This window comes from Drosophila mojavensis, unplaced genomic scaffold (genome assembly GCF_018153725.1).
Source record: "Drosophila mojavensis isolate 15081-1352.22 unplaced genomic scaffold, ASM1815372v1 contig_74, whole genome shotgun sequence".
In the NCBI taxonomy this organism is placed as follows: domain Eukaryota; kingdom Metazoa; phylum Arthropoda; class Insecta; order Diptera; family Drosophilidae; genus Drosophila; species Drosophila mojavensis.
The window spans coordinates 3,135,296-3,147,718 of record NW_025318899.1 but is presented as its reverse complement, the minus strand read 5'-3'; positions in this window follow the sequence as shown (position 1 = coordinate 3,147,718).

The following is a 12,423-nucleotide window of genomic DNA, read 5'->3' as shown; positions in this document are numbered from 1 at the left end:
CCCGCTCCCGCCCACCCCACACACACGCCCAGGCTCCTGCCCCTCCTGGTCAGCGCCTCATGCAATTGTTGTTCGTTTGCTGCTGCTAGACGGAAATGAAAATCGAAAGAATTGTTAACCAGCCTACAAACTAGACGCAGGCATACAAAAACAGAGCGAGAGGAAGAGAGAGAGAGAGAGAGAGAGAGCGGGAGGGAGAGGCAAAGCTAGAGGGAGTTGAATTTGCTTCAGCTCATGCTATAGCTTTTCTTTCTGCTACTCCTGCTCTTGCTCCAGCTACTCTTCCTGCTCTTCTTTCTATACTTTTTACTACTCCTGCTGCGTTGCTCGCTGCTGCTGCTTTTGCTGCTCCTGCTGCTGCTCCTTTTCCAGCTCCTGCTGTTGCTGCGTACAATGCAAATAAATTCAATCGATGCTCGAGCCCCCAAGTCGCCGTTGGCCGTTGTCGTTGTTAAGCTCTGACCAGCCCAGACTCCTCCCCTCCAACTAGGAGCTCGTCTCCCAGCCTCGTCACCTTCCTCCCGCCACTTTGCATGCCTGCATCAGCTGCATAGCTGCGCCTCTGTGTGTTTGGCTCAAGGGGGGGCGCTTTTGTTGCTTCAGCCGCTGCAAAAGTCGTTGGCGCGATTCGTCGCAAAGCAGCTGCAGCTTCGTGTGTGTGTGTGTGAGCGTGTGTTAGTGTGCGTCTATGTGTGTCCAGCAGCCCGCATCGTTGCTAAGCTGCCAAATGAAAATCCTTTCGATGGCACGGCCAGGACATGGGCTACGTTCTCCCAAGTTGGGGCTCGAATTTTCCATGCGATTTGCAAGCGCAAAATTTCCGCCAAAAACCAAACAAACAAAGCGCACACACATGTGTGTATATGCGTGTGTGTGTGTGCGGCAAAGGATGCTGAAAGGAAATGCGCCGTGTCGCCGTGCATCTAGAAAGAGCTGCAACTCCCACTCCTTCCCTCGCTCTCTCGATCTGCCTCAACCTCCGTCTCTACTCCCTCTCTACTCCCTCTCTCTCTGCCTTTTTTCTTTGACTTTTTTTTTGGTGCCTGGTTTTGGTGCAGCGGAAACGCAATTTCCAAGCAAAGGCCGAGGCACAGGAACCAGCTCAGGTGCACCAGCTAGAAGCTAGAGCAGCAGGAGGAGCAGGAGCTGCGGCAGGAGCAGTTCCTGAATCGTTGGCCCAAAGACAGCAAACAACATTTGGTCGAAGCAACAAACCAAAAATTTTTGTTTGAGCCAAAGAAAATTTCGTACACAGCCAAAAGGAAAACAGAGCCTGGCTGTATTACAGAGAGGTGTGTGTGCGTGTGTGTGTGTGTGTGTAATGGGTGTGGCAGCTGGAGCTGCATATTGGCTGGCAATTGGGTCTGCCTGCTTTCCAGTTTTTGATTATGCGTTAGCTAACTATGCAAAGTGCAGGCCTCGCACCCACTGCAGCTGCTGCACCACTAATCATCAAAAGCCGAAACTCCTCCTCTTCTTCTTCTGGCTGCTTCTTTTGGTATCACTTGCAACGCTGTGAACAGAGCCGCAAATTGTCTTCCAGCTCTCATTAAAATCGCATTTAACACGAACCCACATGCTGGCGCCAAAGAGCCGCATAACAGCGCACCACAACAGCCAACAATTATCTGTGGCCATTTTTGTTGCCATTGTTGTTGTTGTTGTTGTTGTTGTCGCCTGGCATTGTGGCATGCGGCTTGCCACACATCATCATGCGACATCTAACATAAATAAATCTGTAAGCTGAACTTATCTGTTGGCTGAAAAAATTGTCAAGCGCTAAACGAAGCTGAAATACTCTACAAACTGTTTAATTGCTTTTAAACAAAATTATAATTAAAAGAAAAAAATTATAATATATAATATATTATAAAAATTATAATAATATAATTAAAATACAATAAAAAAAATTATAATACAATTTTTTTTTTTAATTTAATATTTAATATACTTAATTTTTGTGCTAGTTTAAAAAATATGAACAGATCTGAAATCTAAAAATATTATGCTAAAAAAATTAAGAAAATTGCCTACAATTTTTTGTCAAACATATATATATTTTTTTTTTATAATTTTCTAGTATTTTTCCAGTATTTTTATTGTCAATAACATCATTTTTTTCGTTGCTGAATTTATGCTTATATTCACTATATTCAGCTTGAAAAGGGCATTCAGTAGCTAATACAAAAATAGAAAAAAATAAAGGCAACAGCATGCCAAGACTCGTTAGGACTTGACTGCCAGCCCGTCGAGGTATTGTTTTTAATACACACATATATATATATATATATTTATATATATCTATATATACCCTTTTTTGCATGGCAGACCCCAGAAAAATGTTTGGCGTCCTTAGAATAAATTCCTTTTTAAATATGTATACATATAAAAATGTATATATATTTTTAACTGTGTGTGCGTAAAAATGTGAAAAAAGGCAGCTCGTTGTCCTTGCTGAGGTTGCAGCTGAGTGGCTTTCATTGTGTGTGTGTGTGTGTGTGTGTGTGTGTGTGTGGCACGCGCGACTTGCTGTGGCGCGTGCCTTTTGGCCAGCAGCAACAGCAGCAGCAGCAGCAGCACAATTCCTTTTAGCCTGGAATCCACGGCTGGCATATCGCTCTTAAGTGTTATTTGTCTACGTCCCACTGTGTGTGTCTCTTACGCCGTATATATATATGTGTGTTGGCGTCTGCTTGTGTCCTGGGCGTGCTTTGGTAATTGTGGCGCTCATATGTGTGAATTAAATGTGCCGTAAAGGATCCCAATTTTCCGGTCACTTAACTGAAAACCGAGAATGTGCCAAAAACGCAGGCAAAAGGATAAGGAGCATAGCATAGCTTGCTGGAGAAGGAGTACTCAGAGGAGGAGGAGGAGGCTGAATAGCAGGCAGGACACGCCACAAGTTGGCGTTGGCAACATTTTTCTGTGTGTGGATATTCACGGATCATGTGCTGATTGTTCGCCTGCCAAGGACATTGTCTGACAGCAAATGGGTTTGAGTAGAGCCCTGCGCAAATAGAGCACTCGAGGCGAAAGGTTAAACAAATCAAGTATTTGCGCACAGGTCAAAAACGTTTAGCGGTACTTGAAAAAGGCAACGGGTAAACTGAAAATGAGTTTAATTAATTTTTTAAATATTTATACAAGCATGCAGAAAGGTTTAAGTTAATCTTTTATGATAGTACTTACGTTCATGTTTTATAATTATTGTGTAGAAAATTCTAAAAAAATAAAGGTATGCTTGTTGGACTTTACAGTTAATAGATTGGATTAGAAATTGTGCTATAATAAGAGAATTGTGTTAGCTTTGCGACTTGGGCCTTCTTAATCTTAGCTTCAACTTCCCAGAGCAGAGATCTATGCAAAAATTTTATGTTTAAGATAAAGCGATATGTGATGAACTGACAAAACTAGAAACTATAAAATTATTTTTGTAAAATTATTGTCACTGTATTCTAAATATATATTCCAAATATATGAAAATTTAGTATAGAGCATCAAGTATTTTACTTAATTCCTGATATTCAATAATGAGATAAGATGAGGTGAGCTCACCAAAGGGTGGGTAGTCTTTAATACCATCTTCATATTTGCACCAAATTAGGTTAGGATTTCATTTCATTTTCGCCTTCAACTTTAACTAAAATTAACTTTGCACCTGTTTAGTTCAAGCTTGTTGCATTCAATCAAAGTAATTGTTAGGTTTTAGTGAATAATCCTAGTCATATGTAACCTAACAAATCCCAGCCACACCTCTCACATCTAGCCAACCCAATAGCTTCAATTGCAACTGCAGCTGCTCTGCTAATTGGCTGGATCAGCTCACCTATATATACAGAAACTAATGTTAGTAAAGCTCATCTATATTTAACCTGTTTCGAATTAAGCCCTGGGCTCAATGCCGTAAAGCCTTCAGCATCTGGGGCATTTATGCACAGCTTTTAAGCTGCTTAGAGTTTTGTTCAACTCTGGCGCTGGTTGAGTGGTTGGCCGCTTCTGTTGCTGCACCGCAAGAATCAACCGCCAGCTCAAGAGGGGGGCGGCCATCGGGGCGGGCGCCGTAGGTGCTTGTGCAGCATCTTCTTCAGCCCCAACTGGCCACAGACACACACATCGCTGGCAGTCAAAACCGAGTTCTGTTGCCCCAACCGCATAATTACCTGGACCTCATGACAATTTAATTGCCTTGGCATAATGTGACAGTGCCACAAAGATGCAAAGGCCACACAAACACACACACATACACACACGCACACAGAGATGACGTCTCCTGCAGGCAGGCAGACAGGCAGTTGCCTGTTAGGTGTTGGGCATATGTTATCCTTTGCGGTTTACACAATTCCATTTGTCGCTGGTGTCGAGGTGTCCGGAACTCCGGATATCCGATAGCCCAAACAATGTTTTAATATAAACAAAGTAAAACAAATTAGCGCCAACAAGCCAACAAAAATGCCGCACAGCAAAAAAAAATAAAACACACACACACACACATAGCTGAAAAAGGCGAGCAGCGATGTATGCAGAAGAGCAACAGAGCTGTCAGCGCGAAATGGTCTTCATTTGTGTGTCCTAACCAGAATAGGGTATATATGCTATGACATGTTGTTTGCAAGAGTGAAGGGAGCGAGAGAGAGAGAGAGAGAGAGAGAGAGAGAGAGAGAGAGAGAGAGAGAGAGGGAGAGAGAGAGAGAGAGAGAGAGAGAGGGAGAGGGAGAGAGAGAGAGAGAGAGAAAGAAAGATTAGCTTAACTGATTAAATTAAATTAGAGTTGACTTCTGAACAACTTAGGGAATATTTATAGTTGCTCAAGTTATTATAAATTGTTCAATATGTTGTTGAATATGAATCGGATGTGTTCATTGTCCATAAATGCATCCAAAGAATTATTTGATATATCTATACATTCAATCAACTTTCAATGTCAAAGATATCTGAGCTATAAAGCTTCCATATGCATTAGATAATAATGAGCATAAAGTATGTTCAATATATATAATTCTAGCAGTCATAGAAATTCTTGACAATTTTACAGAGTATTCAATATTCCTGCTCATTTCTATATATTGCTAGTCCGTTTTCATGTGTTATCCTTGCTCGGACACTTCATTATGCGGTTAGGCAACAGAGCGTAAAAAAAGGGTTTTTTCTCTCTCTCTTCCTCTCTCTCTCTCTCTCTATTTATATATATCAAATTTATATATGTATATCTGTTGTACATGTCTTTTTAATATAGCAATAAAAGCGAAAAGGGAAAGGCATTGTCAAGTGAGGACACGTTGTTAATTGTTTTGAGTTAATTTAATGCCAACAAGGATCAGCAGCCAGTGGGTCGCTGTTAAAGGACAAACGTGTGTGGCTAATTACCAACAGCCAAGCAGCAGGCACATAAAGGACATGCAAGAGCAGAGTAAGTGTGTGTGTGTGTGTGTGTGTGAGTCTCTGGTACAAACGCACATTAACGAACTTCAGCTGCAGCTGTGAGTCGGGGATAGCATCCTTCCAGCGAAGGACGAGCAAAGCACTTGGCTGTGCCGCAGTTAATTAGTAAATTAAATTGAGCAAAGTGTTTCAACATTTTGCTTGTTTGAGTCGACTGTGTGCCATGTGTGTGTGACTGTATATGTATATACATCTGTGTGTGTGTGTGTGTGCTCTTAATACAAAGATTATTTAGCACTCAAAATAAATCTAGCTTGGTTTCATGATTGATCTCTGACTAGCTGTGCCGCCCCTCCATAAACTCCGCGTCCTGCGACTCGTCTTCTTCTGAGAACTAGCTGCCGGCTTCAGTTACTGCCCCAGAGCAACTCCTACTCCTGCTAGCCACACTGGGCCCACTGCTCCTGCTCCATCACCTTCTGCTTTGCTATTTGCGCTCGTCAATGTTCAAACCAACGTCCTCCGCCTCTGCCTTTGCGCCTCGACATCAAGTCAGTGTGCAGCCACCCCGCTGCCGCTCCCTTGCGCCTGCCTTCGCCTTGTGGCTCCCTCGGCACTTATGTACAAGTGGGCTACGCTGTGCGTTGCCTACTTTTAGGCGCCTGCCATTCATTTTCATTTGCCCAGTCGCAATTTTTGCGCCTCTTTCGCCACGTACCCGCAAACTGGAAGCTACGCAGCTCAGCTAGGCTGCTAGGCATCTCTCTCTCTCACTCTGTCTCCTGCTCACTGTCTCTCCATCTCTCTCTCCAGAGTATTGCGTCTTCTTCGTGGCAATTGCTCTTATCGCTTGTTGCCGTTAGTTTTTTGGTATATAACGCGTGTGTCGAGGACGAGCACCAACTGGATGGCTGGCTCGGAAGGCGGAGCCTATGGCCATGATTCAATGTGGTTGCTTCTAAATGTTAGAAGAGGCGCCGCTTCGGCTACTTCTTCTACTTGACAACAGCTCCTCCTCCAACGCAACGCGCACATATAAATCCAGGCCATTAATTTTAATGGAAATGGATATATGCATTTGACCGATGCAGGGGCTTATATCAGCTTTATACGCTGACAACACATAGAGCAAAGAAAAAAATAATAGAATTAAAAAACCAAAGGCAAACAAACAAAGCTGTGAGCATCAATCAAACTGCAAATCACGCTACATTATATCAGACACAGACAGCGGCGCATCAACTAAAAAAAAGCAAGAACCAAAAAATGCCGGCGAAACTAAAATGAATTAAAATATGAGAATTACAACGAAATCTATATACACTTGATGGACTATATTAGATTGATATAAAAACGTACCATTTGCATTATGAATAAATGAAAGAAGTTTAGTAAGCGATTTGAATACCTCTAGCAAAATTTAGAAAATGTTTTATAAATATACGACATACATAATTAATAAATAGAAAACCTCTATAGCGTCTATATGATTTCAATCTGATCTCTATCTATTAGCTTCATATGCTCTATATGATTTACTATATAAATTATGGGGGTCTAGGGTCATACGCTTCTGAAATTAAATGACTTAAGAGTAGCACCTAAATTAATATTTTATTTTATTTTATTTTATTTATTATTTGTTGTATTGCTTCTCATTAGTTTAAAAGTTCTTATTGTTGTAAATTACTCTTAATATACATATATTTTTGGATCCACAAATTTTTTCATAATTTTATCATAAATTTCATATACCCATACAACAAATTAGTTACAATTTTTTATTAACATTTCTTAAATTTTATAATCGAAAAACTTGGGGAATCTTAATTAACTTGTGAAACAAAATCTCCAACAAGTTTCTGGGAGTAACGCGTTTCTCGGAAAGATAAAAAAGACCCTTTACAAGAAACACTCAACTCACCAACAGTTGAGAAATAATGCTTGCTAAAAAACTCTCTGTTTTCTCGCTCTGCTCACATAAAGTAATTACGGATTTTAACTTAGGAGAAAATACATTGCCAGGAACTTAAGCTCAGATAAGCTTTATTAGCCCTAAATGCGATTTTCGATTACATTTTGATTTCTTGTAGATATTTCTCTTACAAATATGATTAAATGAGAAATGAAGTTCCATTGCCTAACATGAATTGTTTTCATGAAAAAAAATGGCAATAAAAACATATGCAAAAATGCATTGCATAAAGATGCCAAAAGCCAAAGAATTTGCTCAGCTTAGGCCCTTTGCTTGGCAAACTTCATTTTCTCATGGAGTTAAGTGAAAAACTCGCCTTGTGCACGAAATTGAATAACTCTATTGGACATTGTAATAAGCAAGCAAAACTTTTGGATTCCTCAAACTTTATACTCTTTGCTAGTAAAAAGAAATATTTTTTTTTTTGCGTTTTTGCATTTTTGCATTTTATCATTTTTGTTGGCAAATAGAAAATGTTTTAGCGGAAATTTGATTTGAAAAAGCGTTTTGCCGGCAAATAAATGAGATTATGTGCTGCCAAAATGTAGAGGACACTAACGTGTTGTGTCCACACAGTCCAAAACTCCTTCTACTGTCTGCTGCACGTCTCCTCTCAGCAGCAGCAGCAGCAGCTCGGGGCAATCGAGGCATTAAAAAATGCAAAAAATTATATATATCAAAGCAGCCGAGGAAGGAAACGGATGACGACAACGACGTACAGTCCGGACAGGTCCATTGCACGTCATATGAAATTATTATATCGTACACACACATACACACACACACAGACACACACATGTCCAGCTGGACATTGAGGATATTCCTACGTGCTCCGTCTGCCAAGTGGACTGGGGCACAAAGCAAACCTTGGCCCCTTTGGCCAGCAGAGCAGCCATCATGGCTGCAAATAAAATAGCTTCAATCAAAAAAGAAAAAAGATATCAAATTTTGTTAGAAAATTGCAAAAAATTACATACATGACGTATGCGCAACAACAAAAAAAAAATATGCAGCAAAAAGAAAACTAAATGAAAACCAAAGACACAACATCTGAAGCGAACGAGTGCCAAGCGTATCGACGACATCGACTGGGGCTCAGCATTGAGCCGGCAGAGTGGGCCCGTAGAGAGCTGGCCAAAGAGAGCTCCATGGGAGCCTGGGTTAATACTGAAGGCCGCCAAACTAGCACGATTGCAGTGACACTGAAATTGCTCTTGGGGGCGTATACTTAATGCTTAAGGAATCAAAGATTTGAACTAAAAAAATTAAAATAAAATTGTAGATGTGATGAAAAAAAAAAAAAAAAAAATTATGAAATTGCATCAAAATATAATTGTAGATATGATGAAAAAAAAAACTTATGAAATTGCAGTTCTCTATAATGAGTATTAGCATTATTAGAGTATATTATATTTTGATAAGATTGATTGATTTTCAACTTGAGTAGGTCTAAAAACACTTTTTCTTTGAATTTAGTTAATATGAAAAGTTAAGTCCAAATCGCAAAACAAAGCAGGGCTAGTATAAAGGTATAAAATCGATATCATTATGTATCTGATAGATATGTATCTATCTGTAAATTCATATGAAATGTATAAATATTTGGTATTAAATTGTCAAATCGTTATAGCTAACCGTATCAGTGGGCTGTCTATATAAAACAAAGCCTAAAATATGAAATATTAGTTTAATATAATTAAGCTAATACTTTCAGGCTGTAACTAAACTCTAATAGATAATAGCAGATATCAGCTAGATATATTTTTAATATAATCATTTATTTCATCTTAATATACAGAAGTAAAAAATAGTTTTTATTTTTTTTCTCTTTTAATTTTTCTAGAGTTTCAAACATAAGCTAAGGATCAATTTCAATCAGTGATATTTAATTTAATGTAATTTCAACCATATCGAAATATATTTCAGAAATGTTTCTCATTTTCTATTTCTATTTAATCCAATTTTGGAAACTATAGATATATTTGTTGGCTTCCAGCCTTCTAGCCCAAGCAATTGGCAAGCGGGAATTGGCTGGCCATTGGCAGACGCTAATAAAACCGATCCTAATAAATCAAATTTCACCTTTAATTATTTGTGCATGTATGTGCATGTGTGTGGTGTGTGTGTTGGTTACGCCCACCCCTTCCTTTTTGGTTGTCGCATAATAAGCGCAGACAATGCGAGTCCTTCCCACAAGTTCATATATCAAAAGCAACGCCCCCGCTCCGTCTTCAATGCTGTCTGCAATATTCAAGTGTATTTTTTTCTCGCTCCCAATATTTAGGTGTGTGTGAGTGTGCCTATCTATATAGATATATTTTCTCGCATTTGGTGGTAGCAGCAGCAGCAACAACAGCAGCAGCAACAGCAGGAACAGCATTGAGCTAGACAGATCCTTCGAACACTTATCGCATTCAACATCATTTGCATGCGAGTGTTTGAAGCGCACCAAATCAAAAGCTTCACGAAAAAAATAAAAATGAATTCAAACCTGAAACAAATAAATGAAATAAATTAGAGAAATGCGGAAACATAAAGCGGAGCAGAGCGGGCAGCGCCCGGAAATGTTAGATGGCAGCCGGAGGGAGAGAGAAAAAAATATGGAAAACAGCTGAAAAGTCAGCATGAGACAAAATCTATCGTTATGATATATATATAAAAATGTTTGGGCTGACTAAATGATTGAAAGCATGAAACGATTGAACTACTGCTATGACCGCTTGACTTATGCCATAGAAATTCAGTGATTGAGGGAATGAGCGATTGAAAATGAGTTACGTAGTTAGTCAGTAATGATCTGATTGATTGACTGATCAGTAATGATCTGACTGATTGACTGATTGCCTCAATAAAGTAATTTATAAACGATTGAACTACTGCTATGACCGCTTGACTTATGCCATAGAAATTCAGTGATTGAGGGAATGAGCGATTGAAAATGAGTTACGTAGTTAGTCAGTAATGATCTGATTGATTGACTGATCAGTAATGATCTGACTGATTGACTGATTGCCTCAATAAAGTAATTGACAGACTGGCTGAATAGTACAACAGTCAGTGATTGAGCCAATCAATATCGCATTGTGATAAGTGATTGAAGACTTATAGCTTATAGCTTCTTAAGGTATACTAGCTATAAAGTTATTAACAAAATTAATTTTTAAAAATATTATTCTGTTATCATAAATAATGCATTAATTTTCATAGTCTGCGACCTTTAATTGCTTAGAAATGATTTAAGATTTAAGCCAGTCTAGTCCGCGCAAAGCCGGACAGCAACCGCCAGTATTTATATACAATATATGCATGCATGTCTGTGTGGGTGTGAGTGTGTGTGTGTGAGGCCAACAAATATGCGGGCAGCAGACAGTTTTCTAGTTGATTTTTTGCAATCTGCAGTTTGCTGTTGCTTTGTATGAAACGTCGGAAATGTTGCTACAAGACCCAAACCCCAAGTCAAATGCTCAAATGCTAAACCCAATCTCAATTCTAGTCGAGCTTCAGCTAACAGTTCCAGCTCCAGTTCCAACTTCAGTTCCCAGTTCCCAGTTCCCAGTTCAGTCGTCGTCTGTCTGGAGCTGAAGCTGCACCCGAGACTCAAACCAAGCGCCAGCCAACCAGCTACACTTGACTGCAGCAGCAGCAGGAGCAGCAGCAGCAGGAGCAGCAGGAGCAGCAGCAGCAGCAGGAGCAGCAGGAGGAGTAACGGAGGCCGCGGGCAGGAGTCGGGGTCTGTGCCTCTGCCGTTGGCTCTGTCTCCACCTCAGCCTCTGGCTGCTGTCTGGACACGTCGTCTCCTGCCTTGTGTGCGCCAGTGTGTGTGTCTGTGTGTGTGTCCTTCAGCTGAGCAACACCTCGCGACGCATTCGTGGCATGTGGCATGTGGCAGCAACCACCACCGCGTTTAATCAGCGACAGCAGCCGCAGCAGCAGCCGCCGCTTCTTCTTGACCATCCGCAGTTATTGTTGTCGTTGTTGACGTTGCGACGTCGCGTCGCTGCCAGCGTCGCTGCTGTTGTTTAGTTTTCTTTGTCCCTACGTACATATTTTTGGCTGTTTTTGGTGGCTCGAGCATTTCAATATTTGCACACACACACACACACAGAGAGAGTAACCACCACCCACCAATGCTTAGCGGTTGCCATTATTTCCTCTGCTGTGTCTGCTCTCACTTGCCACCAGCTAGCACCACCTGCTTCGGCTCTTAGCTCCAACTCCAACTCCTGCTCCAGCTCCAACTCCATTTACTTCTATCATATATCATATTCAGGCGCAACACCTTGCTGCCCTTGCCACGCCTCCGCCCCGCTCGATTTACTTTTGCTTCCAAGCACTTTTTTATGCATTTTCCATTATTTTCGTATTTCAATTTTCAATTTACCAATTTGTAGTGTTTTTTTGTTGTTGTTTGTTCTTGGCAATTTATTAAGCGCTTTTCCCTTTTTCATATGCAGAACGGTTCACGCTTTAAACTTAAATTGAGACACTTTCGTGCAACATGTGGCATGCTGCCTGCCAGCCTCAGTCTGAGTGTCCCTTGGGTGCGTGTGTGCCCAAACACTTAACAAATCTTCAAGCAATAAACGCCGCACACACACGCAGGGGGACAGAGAGAGAGAGAGAGAGAGAGAGATGTAGAGGGAGCAGAGCAACTGCAGCAGGGGCTGAGCTTGGCGCCTTGATGCATGCTGCAATAAACATGCAGCAAGTGGCAAGACGTCGCACAGCACAAATCTGCATGTGCAACACACACACACACAGCCACACACGCACAAGGACTCGGCAAGGACTCGGCCTGCTCCTTTGCAGCAGACAACAAATTTGTAAGCCAACACACAGCCAATTAACCAAGAAGAAGAAGAAGCTGCAGCCAGTCCTTGGCCACTGACCACTGGCCTTGCAGCACGCTTGACTTGTGTGTGTGTGTGTGTGGCATGTGGCATGCGGCATGTGGCCAGTGCTGTAGCAGTTGGAATCATTTTTCAAAAGGCCAAGCCAATGGACACTTGACTGAGCATTTGCTTAGCTTCCACTTGGCATCTGCCTCACTCTCTTGCCAACTTGCTAGC